Source organism: Ochlerotatus camptorhynchus, unplaced genomic scaffold (assembly GCF_037179485.1).
Source record: "Ochlerotatus camptorhynchus isolate MF236.1 unplaced genomic scaffold, CSIRO-AGI_Acam_v1.1 ptg000026l, whole genome shotgun sequence".
NCBI classification, from domain to species: Eukaryota; Metazoa; Arthropoda; class Insecta; order Diptera; family Culicidae; genus Ochlerotatus; species Ochlerotatus camptorhynchus.
This window is the reverse complement of record NW_027040518.1, coordinates 692743-706879: the sequence shown is the minus strand read 5'-3', so window position 1 is coordinate 706879 and position 14137 is coordinate 692743. Positions and strand designations below refer to the sequence as shown.

At 38.9% G+C, this 14137-nt stretch overlaps 2 pseudogenes; both read left to right on the top strand.

Annotated features, from left to right (window-relative positions):
• Nucleotides 1-244: 244 nt before the first annotated feature.
• LOC135708167 (histone H2B-like) lies at nt 245-735 on the top strand (annotated as a pseudogene).
• A 670-nt stretch (nt 736-1405) lies between these two features.
• On the top strand, nt 1406-8950 carry LOC135708120 (uncharacterized; annotated as a pseudogene).
• The last annotated feature ends 5187 nt before the right edge of the window (nt 8951-14137 follow it).

Sequence of the window (14137 nt, the reverse complement as noted above, 5' to 3'; positions counted from 1 at the left end):
CTATTTGAGGTAGGTACCGAGCTACCCTCACCACTGTTCTTCTTCTCCGCTTGCTCACGAAGTCTGCTCCGAGAGCGCTGTCTTCCAATCACACGAAGCGACCGACACTACTGACGACGCGATTAAACTGCGAATGTTTGGAACAAACTAGAAACTTTAGAACAACTCGACAGAGCGAGCAAAGACCGAACTGTACTGCTTGACGTACAAGCATCAATCGGTTTATTTCACTCATCGAGGGTATACTTATACCTGCGTCGAGTAGCATATTATTAATACAGGGAGGGTACAATACATGCAGTGGGAAGCAAAATACTGAAAAGGGGAGGAGTTTCGCTTCTTATGCTACGGGCACAAAACGAGACACCACCGTCGAAACGACTATCAGTTATTCTCTACCGAAGCGAACAGCTAAATTATGGCACCAAAAACCAGTGGAAAGGCCGCCAAGAAGTCCGGAAAGGCACAAAAAGTCATCGTCAAGGGAGAGAAGAAGAAGAGGAGACAGCGCAGGAAAGAAAGTCCACCCGGACACCGGAGTCTCGTCGAAGGCCATGAGCATCATGAACAGCTTCGTCAATGACATCTTCGAACGTACGCTCGACGATCACCTCCCGCGAAATCCAAACTGCTGTCCGTCTGCTGCTGCCGGGTGAGTTGGCCAAGCACGCTGTTTCTGAAGGAACCAAGGCCGTCACCAAGTACACTAGCTCCAAGTAAATTCGTACCATCCAAACAATTAATCGGCCCTTTTCAGGGCCACAAATCGATTTCCAACGTGAAAGAGATTTTGATGATTTATTGAACTTTTAAATGTTCGAAAGCAGCGTTAGCAAAGTTCGCGATAAGAAGTTAGTTGATTTGCCTTATGAAAGTAAGGTTGACAAAAAGAATAAGAGGTTGCATCCATGACACGACCGTACGGTTCCATTGACGTAGATGGAACATGAATTAATTGTGACACGCTTGGCATGGATGGCGAACAGACCGACCAGATAGGCCTCGCTGAATTCCTGTAGGACCATTAACGGCCGAGCTCTGGAAGCGCAGATCGGTCTTGAAGTCCTGGGTGATTTCACGGACCAGACGCTTGAAAGGCAACTTGCAGTCAGCAGCTCGGTCGATTTCTGGTAACGACGGATCTCACGCAGAGCGACAGTTCCTGGCCGGTAGCGATGAGACTTCTTCACTCCTCCATCTTTTTGAGAGGAGCCTTTACTCCGGTAGACTTACGAGCGGTCTGTTTGGTGCGGCCATTATACGATGTGGATACGTTGAACGCAATCTGTTGAATAAAAATTTTAATTACCCAGCACAATCATGGGCATTGGCTCCAAGCAATATTTCATCAGATTAAAGACAAATCTGTACTGTAGTAAATAGAACAGAAAATGAAAATATAAAAATGAGGTAAGGAAAATAATTAAAATATGGTTCAGATTAATACCTGGCTGAATAAAGATACACATTACCATTTATTATATAACGTGTAACGTAGTCCTACGTCACCATTGCGTACAACCCCATAGGGCTGTCCCTTGTAGTTTTTAGAACTTCCCTAATGTTCACGCAGTTTGTTTATGGAACTTCCTTATAATAATAAGCATTTCCTTTTTTTAATCATCAGAACTCTAGAAAGCTACAACAATTTTTGTGGAGTTAATGGGTCCGACCTGAAGATCTCTAATATTGCTTGAAATTCATGAAGCTTACTTGAAGTTCTCGTTAATTTATTGATCTGGAATTGACCTAAAGATTTCTAGAACTCCCTGAAGTTCACTGGACTTTCGTGAACTTCTTGGAATATCTGTAAAGATTTTGATTTTTTTCTAAAGTTTACTAAACTTCCCCGATGTTTTGTGGTCTATACTTTAGTTTACGGAACTTCATGTCACAGCAGGGACCGCACCGTCAAAATCGCAACCAAAAGAAACCATTCGTCACAGTAGTTGAAGTAAAAGGTGAATCAAGTAATTCCACCGTTCCCGGGGTAATCTTCGCCCTGCTAGATGGCTTAGTACAGAACTACAGCAGTAGTGAGTAGCAAACCCGACATCATCACTTTACCACTTCACCACCTCAATACCTCACCACCGAGCTTTCGGATCGCCGAAGTTCACCTCGATGAGACACCGTAAACAAAAACAAACCAGACCTGTAAGTACCAAAGAGCTCTTTTCCTTTTATCCTTGTGTAGGGGGAGGAAGGGCATAGTGAACAGGTGGGGCATACTGAGCATCCTGCAGTTTGGCTCTGGATCTCCAGCTGCATGAAACAAATCAACTGGTAGTAGGTTCAATATCATTATGATATTGATCCTACCACCAACCAATTTGTTCCGAACGGCCGGAAGTCCAAGCTGGTGCACGAGATGCTCACTATGCCCCACCTGTGTACTATGTCCTTCTTACCCCTACATGTGACCGGTGACCGATAATTGTCGTCCTCCATGATCGCCCCAATTTAAGTTGGTGTCATCGACTCCTGCGAGATATTTTCAAGCGCTTTTGTTTTTTCTTGACAATGGTCCGGACCGAACAGAGTTAGACACGTACAGTAGATAGGGAAACCAAATAGAATTTAGAATAATTAAAAATAATTTGTATAAATGAACACCTTTTTGAATTTTGAATAAATCACTTATTAGATTCCTTATTTACTGATAATGATTCATGGTAATTAGTTTCCTGAAAGATTTCCCTTTGCGCGCGCTGTTTTAAAATTGTTATCGATGCGGTCTTGTGTATTTCTGTATGTATTCTAGGGTGAATAGCGGGAACTTCCAATGCTGATAATTGAAAGCGTTGAAGGAGAACTTTTCTTGCCGTATGCTTAGGGTAGAGTTTGAGATGTTGTTCGTTCGGGTGTGATGAGATCTATGAGACAAACTGAGCCTACCTGTAGTAAGGGCTTATGCTGGGCAAACTAAGCATTGACGATCGGTTCTCATTAGAGGTGGCGCATATGCCGATCGTTTAAAAAAATCGGATGCAGAACGGTAGTCCCTGGTGGTTTCTTTGTGGATTAATCCTTTTCATTTGGAAGTAGAACGCCAATCATCACTGGACGATTTTTGGCGTGCTACAACTATATACAGTGTATCTCAAAATTGATCGTACACCCTAAAGGGGAATTTTTTGAAACATGGTGAATAGATATGTTTTTTTTTTTAATTGTAGCTCTTGGTTGAACAGGCGATTGATTTATTGCTATAGTTTTGGTCCTTATTGGAAAAGCCTGTATGAAGTTAGATTTGTTTTAGTAAAACGTTCGATTGACTTAGGACTACGCCTTTAATTTCTATACTGGGGGTCACATTAAAAAAAAAAATCAAAATTCAGAAATGTAACGGAAAATCCCAAACACGGACGCAACGATAGAGCGCAAATCGAACACACGAACTCAAATGCGCGAGCTCAATGCTCGGTTAACCACTCACCATTTCACCGATGAAAGGAAGGGAGGAGAAAAGCAGCGGCAATAAAAACGCTTGCCATATCGTTTTCTTCGTTAAACCAATCCTACCAAGGTGGTCATACTCTAATATCAGGCCTGATAGGACTAGAAACTGTAAATAATAATTAAAATTTCAAATGTACTAAAGTTGAAAAGACGCATCTGTGTCACTTGATAATTCATACATGTAAACCAAACAAATACAAGAAATAAAGATCATTTAAATGTCACAAAAATGTTTTCTTCGTTATTTGCTTTCGAGCGTCGGACACGACGTACGAGTGGAACAGCACGTATCGCACCAATACGAAGACGATGACGACGACGAAAACACCCACATCGACCGGAGGAAAGGCTTCCCGCAATAGGCCGCCGTCATTTGGTCGGCATCGACTTCCCTAATAAAAAAATACGATAAAAGAACGATAACCTAAATAATAGAACTATTCCACAAATGGTTTGGATTTTACCCCGTACGTCGTAAGTCAAAATAGCCATAACAATTAAATGAGGGTTCCACTGGTGTGGCCACCATTTGAAAAACAACCGGCCATTTTCAGGGCCACCAATTCAAAAACGGGAAGAGTTAAGAACTAAATGATCAACATATTTGTTCCGTCCACTAGCGGTCCTACGTCAAGCTTCCGTTCGTGCCCCTGGACACAGACCCTTCTACTTTTTAGCTTTTTACCTAATGAACGAATTTTAGTCAATTTAGTGGCATATGAATGATCTTTATTACGACTAAAAATGAGCGAAATTTCAAAAATTTTAAACCATTGCAATATGGGCAAAAATGGGTCCAAAATTACCCAAAATTCAATATCTCAACAGCACGCTGAATTCCGGCCATGAAAAACGACTTTTTCGAAGGGAAATCGTCCGGGAAATTGATTGCACGTAGTCCCATAGACCGGAGAGCCTTGTAGGTATGTGTTTTGGACCATTTTACCCCATTTTCCCCTACTTATTGGAGGAAATGTTTTTTCACAGCTCTATTTTTCGTAAAACATAAGCACTTTCTGCATGGTTTTAGAATACTATGTCTTTAAACAACAGTTCATGAGATATTAGGGGAATACGGGGTACACTTTATAGGGGAGTAAGGGGTAAAAGTGAAAAAAACAATCAATGTTTTTTAATACAAAATCCTTTTTTTAATATCTTAATATTGTTTTCTTAAAAATACTTTTAATTAACTTTCATTTGGTATTTTGAGTTCCGTCATCGGCCAAACAGTTCAAAAGTTTTAAATTTTTGAAAAAAATCGAAAAATAAATTTTTTTTCGACCGCCCTAATATATAAATAGTCACCCTAATGACAAAATAAAAAATAAGGGTCTAATATGTTGCGATTAGGAACAAAACTACCAATTTTTACAAAATTCTGAAAACCACTATATCGTTTTGCTGTATACAGACAAAAAAAGTGAAAACTCTTTTAAAACAGATAGCAGTAAATTAAAACTTATTTAACCCCAATTAACCTTAAAATTTAAAAAAAAATCTTATTAGGGGCTGTCCATAAACTACGTAGACAGTGTAGGGGGGGGGGGGGTGACAATTAACCACGGCCCATACAAATTTTAAAATTTTTGTATGGACAATTGTCTACGCAGGGGGAGGGGGGGGGGGGTCAAGAATCCCAAAAAAATTGTCTACGTAGTTTATGAACAGCCCCTTATTGCAGGCAACCTTTGGGTTCATTCAAACAATCGCATCGTTCAACATTTTTATGAATTTAAATAAATTTAGCGAGGGTTCACTTTTACTTCTTACTCCCCTATAAAGTGTACCCCGTATTCCCCTAATATCTCATGAACTGTTGTTTAAAAACATAGTATTCTAAAACCATGCATAAAGTGCTTATGTTTTACGAAAAATAGAGCTGTGAAAAAACAATTCCTCCAAAAAGTAGGGGAAAATGGGGTAAAATGGTCCAAAACACATACCTACAAGGCTCTCCGGTCTATGGGACCACGTGCAATCGATTCCCCGAACGATTTCCCTTCGGAAAAGTCGTTTTTCATGGCCGGAATTCAGCGTGCTGTTAAGATATTGAATTTTGGGTAATTTTGGACCCATTTTTGCCCATAGTGCATTGTATTACAAGAAAATAAGGTTTTTCAAGAAAAAGGCGTTTTTCTTAAATTTCTCTAACTATTTGTAAACACAACCAAATATGCCCAATACCGAGCCAATAATTGATAAATGTATGCTGAGTCTGCTGCCAAAAATGCATCGACATATCTTTTTAACTTGCGCTTTTAGAGCCGTTTTTCTAAACTTTAAGTACAGCTGTACGATCAGTTTTGAGATACACTGTATCTAAAATTAATGGTTTTGCAGTAATTCCACGCGATCAGTGGTCCACATGGAGCAAAATCGATATTATGAACCGCCCTAATGCGAATGTGTGTGAGTGTGAGCGTGCTTAATGAGAACTCTTTACGAAAAGCGGAGTATTTATTTAACCTCAATCCAAACGGAAGGGTAACAGCCATTAAAGCGGATAAATGGGTGATTCCGATTAATAATTTAAGGATGATGATAATGATTTAAAACCTGTCCGCCAAGGGTCGTGATAATTTCAGGGAATAATCAAACGTGCATCGATTATTTTTTAAGAGAGATGAACTAGCCCCAGGCTAAAAATCTCTATAATAAAGACTAAAAAAAAAAAAAAAAAAAGATTATTTTTTATCAATCTTTATTTCATTCATTCACAATAAATTAATTTAAAATACACGATTTATACTTAACAGATCGATAGAGATACAGCGAGATGAAAGGTGAGGAGTGAAATTCGTTTTTAAAAACAGATATGAATACCTTCTTACAACCTAGTGCGATATTCGATTATCTCGAAACTGCCGTTTATTCACATAAAATCATACCTGATTCAAATAAGTTACGTTAATGCCTTATGAAATAGCGAAGAGATGAAAATACTAAAATTTCAACTAACTAACAGTATATGTATCATCTAGAAACTACGAGCAATTTGATTACTCTCGAGAGAAGAATTATTGCTATGTATTTTTATTTATTTATTTTTTATATTGAAAGATTGTACATGTTGCTTCCACACATGTACCCAATCTTTCGATCTCCTGATACGATCAGTCTTGATAGATGGAAAATGGACGATGGACATAGTTCCAGAAAAAATAAAAATAAAAGAATCACACCTTATTACCCTAAGGGAAGGGTTGGAGAACGAAGAGGGGGGGGGGGGGTTTGGAAAGGGAAATGGATTTAGTTGTTTGCAAAATACTAAAAAAAAAATATTTCTTCCTACAAACTATCACGCAGCCGCTTCATGGTTGATGAATTCTAGAGTGGGGAAGCAGGTGCGCGTTCGAATCGTTTCGCTTGATTTTTCGTTGCTTGGATTGGTTTAGTTGTCCTCTTATCGTTTTTTTTTTATTTCAATTGAATTAATTTCGTTAATTTTACTTCGAGCTTATTTTGACGCTGTAGTTAACATGACGAGTCGTTTTTGAACCAACGGAGTACGTTCACGGAACGTTCCATTTTGAGAGATTGGGGGAGATGCGTTGGAATCGGTAGATTATCGTTGGGTACTTAAGCTATCGTGGACATTTTTTGGCATGTGTATGTCAAAAAAATTAAAAAAAACCAAAGATCATGTAGTTTCAGCTCAAAAGCTTCCAGATTGCTGCTGCAAACAGGTAAACAAGTTTCCAAATATTGTAAATTTCAGCTAAGCCATTTTTTGGTTTAACAAATTTTAAGGTAGAGGATGCCTGGACAAAATTTTGTCTCAACCCGTCACTCAGCAGGAGTCGTCTCATGTGTTCTTTGCACTCAACTTTATAGTTTTTGTTTTGACGTATGATAGAGGAAGCTAGTAACTAGAGCAACATGTGAAATTGACCTATGTGACAAATGTAAACAATGACTTTAAACGTCGATTTCTCGTGAATATAGATTCATTCTGGCAAATGATATAGTTGGTTTGTGTAGGCGTGTTGTAATTCGTGAACAATCGACGTTTAAATGCGTTGCACAAATATATAAACAAAGCAGCCAGAGGGCAGAGCTTACACATGCCTTTTTTAACGGGTCTGAATTGGGATTTGATCCTGGACATTTGCGGTGTGCTGCTGCCGTTGTCTTCGTTCGATCCCACTGGGCCATGGTCGATTAGGATGAAGTCACAACTCATGTTTTCGATGTTTACCTTGAAGAACAAGCAATTCACATCACATTGAAATGCAAAACACTTCAAATCCATCTGTTTTGAACACACAGAGTTTAGATTACTGGGTTACTGGGTTTTTGAACAGCTGAGTTTTCAGTAATCAATCCAGTAGTTTTTACTTTTACTGAAAACTCAGTAAATAGCAGAATCTATTAACTGTCAAAAATTACCGTTTGACTCAGGAAAAGAATTGCTAAAAATTTCCAGTAATTTATTTGTTAACTTTTTTTTTTGCTGAGTTTTTCAGTATTTTATTTTTTTTGTTTTTTTGATGCATACGTGTAATAGTACTCGCTCAGTCGTGCTGGGCAAAGTGTTTCATCATCAAATTGCAAGTGGCAACGCCCGCCCGTTGAGTGCAAATTAAACCGATACGTCCCTACCTGTGTAAATTTTGTCACAAATAGCATCTACGTACGTAATAAACACACTTGATCAACATTCACCCAGATGAGTAATATCAGGCACCAGAGGCACCAGAGAGAAAAATATGGTGATGGAGAGAAAAGAGAAGATCTGAACTTCCACGGAGTATCCCCTGTACTAGTGGAAAAAATTATAAAAGCGTATTGTGGTGACATTGCAAGTGTGAAAAAGACTAAGGCCGGTCAAATTTTTGTAACCGTCAAAAATGAAAGCCAAGCAACAAACTTGGCAAACATTGATAAACTGTGCGATGGAATAACAGCCAATGTGTATGAGCCTAAAACTCTAAAACTCATGCAAGGTAGTGGTATTCCACCCCGATGTGAAGAATGATAGTGATGCTGACCTATTGGAAAGTTTGTTAGGGCAAGGAGGTGTGGAAGTTAAGCAAATAGTGAAAATGCGTGACGAAAGCAAAATTTGCACGGGAATTTTCGTTCTCACTGTGAAAGGCACAACTCCCCCTATAAGAAGTCAAACTGGGTTATGCGATACTCGAAACAAGGCCGTGGTATCCATCCCCGTTGAGGTGTTTTGTGTGCTTGAAGTTTGGTCACATTGGAAAGAACTGCAATAGCGGGAAAAAAGTGTAGTAAGTGTGGAGACCAGTTCCATGACTCATGTGACAACCAAGAAAAATTTGTAAATTGTGAAGGCGCAGATGGTGCATTCTTCAAAGGGTGCCCGGTACTAAAAAAGTAACTGGCAATAATCAAAGTGAAAGTGGATAGGAACATACCCTTTGGGAAGGCAAAGAAAATAATGGAAAACGAGAACAGAATCTCGTTTGCAGATGTTATAAAAACGAAGAATAACCAAGAAATAGAGGAAAACAGATGAAGCAACTTAACAAAGGGTAGAAATCGTACGCCGAGGCTCAAATTGAGCATGAATAAGCAATTCGAAGAAAAAATGAAAAAAATGTTCAAAGAATATATGGAAATCGCTATCCGCACAAACGAAGAAAAAATAAAAACAATGGAAGAAAAGTTCGAAACAGCGAACAACATATTTTAACAGACACTACACGCCTATCAAGAAGAAAAGCACAGAATGAGCTGGACAAACTCAAAGAGACTGACACCAAGCTCGAACAAACCCTAAAACTCTACGGCTACAAGTTATCTAAAAAGCATCCCAGAAGCCATGAAAATCCTGCACCGTCGCCTCCAAGGAAAAATAAAGGAAGCAAACCTATGGAGCCATGCGAAAATGTGGATCACGTGAACTCTGATTCAGACGAATCATGGCAACAAAATGATGATGAAATGCAACCCTGAATCGAACCCTGAACTTAATCACAAACATGCAAACACACAAAGAAAACAGCATCGTTTCGTGGAACATGGAGGCCTTAGACAAAGAAGAGCTAAACGAAGCTTAACTATGAGTACATACAACTCAATAGTTATTTGCATTTAGGTAACCATGTGCCAAAATGACACACAATCGACCATCAAAGGATTTTCTTTGTACCATAAGGGTTACTTCCACTCACTTGCTATAAAAAATTGTTTTTCAGAATTATGAAATCATTAGATATTATAATGATAATTAGTACTTGTAAGTTACAAGAAGAGATCGTTAAGTATGTGTTGGACACATAAAACCTGTCAATATTGCTACCAGTGCGTCGCAATCAGCGATTTTACGATTCCTGAGCGCTCACTCTGAGTGAACGCTCAAGAATCATACGATCGCTGGTTTTGACGTTCTGCAAGCAAAATTGGCAGATTTTATGAGTCAAACACATAGTTTACACCTTCTTCTTGTTATTTAAAAGTACAACATATCGTTACATAATCTAATAATTTAATAATTAAAAAAAAAACAATTTTTTATAGCAAGTGAGTGAAAGCAACCCTGCGGTACCATCGTCAAAAAACCGAGGGAACAAGAGCAGCAGGTGGTGTAATAACGGCAGTTAAAGAGGACATCGATAGCAGAACTCTAGACTTGAACACAAATTTAGAGGCAGTAGCCGTCAGAGTCAGAGCCTAAATGCATACTTCCCTCCCGGAGTAAATATTAAAAGAGAAGAAATATTAGACCTACCATCATATATCCCGGAACCATTCCTCCTAGTAGGCGACGTAAATGCCCATCACCCACTGTGGGGATCCGATGAAGTAAGGAGGAAAGATTATAGAATCGATTATAAGCGAGGAACCGGAACAGGATCATGTATCGCCATCTGGTGCTGCTCAAGCCAACTAGCAGGACTACTCGATCTTCATGTTCCTGACGACACGCACGGGAGCCAACCCCATCGAATCAAAGTTCAAACTGGCCTAGATGGAAAATTGAAGAAGCTGACTGGGAAAAAATATCAGAGTATCATAGAAATAGCTTGAAAAAGCCAATGTAATTACAAAACAAATAAAAGTGGCTGATGACAATTCAATTCCGAAAACTAAAGGAAACTCCAAGGGAAAACATATTCATTCCATGGTGGAATGAAGAAGTAGCTGTTGCTATCAAAGCGAGAAGAAAAGCCCAACGAAGACTTAAAAAAGAGAAAATTGGACCACCAGACCCCCAGTTTGTCAATAATTACCTAAGAAGCCAACTCTAAAGCACGGGAAACCATAACAGAAGCAAAAAAAGAATCTTGGAATAATTTCATTTAAAAATTCAATATCCACATCCCGGCCAAAGAAATGTGGAGTAACTACAGGAAAATACAAGGAAAGTACAAATCTACACACATCCGAGAAATTAAGCAAAATAACAAAAACGTAATCACAACCCGGATTCTGCAAGAAGCAAGCCTTCAAAATGGCAAGATCCATCGCTACCATACAGCAGGTGTAACCGATAACCATGATCCCGACATCACCACAAAGAGACCCCCAGAGATGATGTTTCAGGCCGAATTAGATGCAGAGAATACCATATAACATTCAGTGATAAATTATAAGAAGTGCATTTTCTTAAACTCTGTAACAAGAAAGACCCGGATTACAATTTAAAGGGTCCATAATAAAACAAATGTGCATATGAAAATCAAGTGTTAAAACACTTCGATCCGACGTCTGGACTTTTGACGTAGGACTATGTATGTGATTTCTATATGGAGGCATACTTTGTGGAAACCAAAAATGGAACATAGGGTAAATGTCGGCTTCGGAACCCATTGACTGTTTTCGGCAACCACAATTTAAACGATAATTTCACTATGATTTCCCATCAACACACTTCCCTGAATGTATCCAAACGATTCTTTAGTCATTCAGCCTCAATCTGATTATATTTGTACGACCGAGCAATCCTATTATGCCAGATTTATCTTCAAATGAAGCATACGCACTGCAAAAAGGGGCTGATTTCGAGTTGCCGATAATAGAACAGCTGGTTAACATGCAGTTCTAATGGGAAGGTTGCCGAAGAAAAAGAGGCTGCCGACAATAGTCACACTCACCTGAGAAGTTTGGAGCGTTGTAAATACGCTTTCAACCCGTTTTGAAAAATTCTGTCGATTGGAATGGATAGAGAAGCAAGCAGCAGATGTATTTCAACAAACAGACACGTCATATATGTGCGTGACGCTGAAAAAATTCTAATAGAAGTGCGGACGCTGCTTAGATTGACGAGAATACGTAAATTCCCCTATAACGAAATTATGAAAGATTTTGAACGTTAATAACTCAGCTGCCCCTAGACCGATTTCAATAATTTTATCACCAATCGATCAGAAATATTTCTACGCATCTGTTAAAATTACGACTTCATAATTTTTAAAATGACACAATTGAAAATTGCACGAATGTGCAACTGTTGCTATGATAGTTAAAATTATCACCGATTTCCTGTGAAAAGCGCTTTCCCTAACCGCAGTTGAATTCCATCCGGTTTCATCGAACGGTGTTAATTCAATTACCTCGTGTAATGAGTGGTGGTGTTCTCCAGTACACAACGAAAGACTCCCCGGCAAGCAGCTATCTATCAAGGCTGCCCCCAACTGCCCAACTAAAATTCATATCAAAAGGTTCTTTTCAGGGCAATCCTAGTCATACTAAAGAGTATAAACAGAGAGAACCCCGCTCAAATTCCTATTCCTACACAGAGCACAAGCTCCTGTTGCAGTTAAAGGATAACATTTATTATATACAACCCTGTAGTCCTACGTTACCATTACGTACAAGCCCATAGGGCTGTTCCTTGTAGTTTTTTTTAGTGACCTGTCAGTTGCCAATATGTAAAGAGGGTTCGCAGATATAATCTGCCTTTTGTTTTATTTGTTTGGATCGCCTTTAAGCTAATAGTACGTTCAGACTGTAGCTGATATCACGATGTATAGGCTTTCTTGATATCATATTATATTACGTGATATCAATTATAGTCTGAACGTAGTAAAATGTCATGACGTCAGAGTAGGCGTGTAAGAATGCTTTAGAAAGCTAATACTGTCTGCCACACCTTTTATTTAACTAAAACTATGAATTGATTACACGCTTACATAATAATGCCACGAATGGTTTTGGTCACCTTTCTCACCGGGAGAGGGTATTACCAACAATCAATACGAAACTATCGATTTGAAATTGGCTCACTACTTGACTAGCCTATTGGTCCCAAGCAAACGATTAACGTATCCCATTCTTGTCGGAATTCTAGTACTACACTATGTTTGTTTTGATTCGCTATGCAAGTTTGACAGATAAAATGAGGGGTTCGTGGATTTTCCTATGTTTCGAGGGGTGAATCGATAAGCTTGGGACCGAAGATAGTACCAGAGCTGAGCCAAAAAGTTGAGCACGTTTCTTCGGGACCTTCTGGTCTTAGATTTACCTCTGAGGTATTACCATAGAGGTAACTCTAAGACCATAATGTCCCGAATAAACATGCTCAACTTTTTGGCTCAGTTCTGGTACTATCTTTGGTCCCTAGCTAATCGATGAACCCCTCGAAACATAGGAAATCCACGAACCTCTCATTGTATCTGTCAAACTTTCATAGCGAATCAAAACAAACATATCTACTAATTAGTCGAGTTGCATGGGACCAATAGACTAGTCAAGTAGTGAGCCAATTTGAAATCGCTAGTTTCCACCGGTTGGTATTACTGTTGCGTCTTTTCAGAAACATATGGGAATTCGGGAAGTGAACCATATTGTCAATTTATAATATTTGATGACAGCACTGGTCACAAACATGCCCCATCCGTCAAACCAAGGCACAGTGGCCTAAAAGTGCCAAAACGTGCGTTTTTTAGTTTATGCGAAAACGGTCCATTTAAGCCATACAGTGCCTTCCAAGACGGATCAGCAGAGCATACTAAAGAAGACTAATGATTTGATATGTATTTAGCAGCTTACTGTGTGGAAAATTGGCATGTGTTATCATGGATGATGAAACACATGTCAAATACTACTACAAGACGCTTCCGGAAGATCAATACTGGATGTTGACGATCCCGATATGTAAAAATACCATAGTTTAGAGGACGAATGCCATTAGGCCGACCGCCTTTAAGTCATTAGTCTGAATTTTGAAATGTCTAAAACGAAGCTTAAAGCCTTTATAAAACCTCATTTAGAACACTCAGGAGCTACAAAAATGTTCCAAAAGCTCTGCACGGCGAATGAGAATGACCCAAATTTGAGTTTAGCTACCTCAAAAATCACGTTAAGTGCAGGAACTCAGCGGTGAGTAAATTTGCTTCATGTTTTTCCAGGGTTTCCCAGGATTGTCCAGGAAACAATCACAAATATGAGAAAACTAAAAATTTGATTCACTTAGTCTGTTGGTACTTCTTCTAGACTGAGTAAAATTTTCGTAAATTTTCGTCATTTTCCGGTAGATTTTTTGAAGTTTTCCATGTTTATGAGGCAAATTTACTCATCGCTGAGTTCCTGCATTTTTGGCGATTATGAGTGAACTAAACTCAAATTTGGCTCGTTCTCACTGGCCGTGTGTGTGAGCAGAGACTTTTGTACATAAATGTATACATGAATTCATGAAATGCCTTTAGGAATTTTTTTTCATAATTCTGTGTCTTTGAATAAGTTTAATAATCGAATCTTC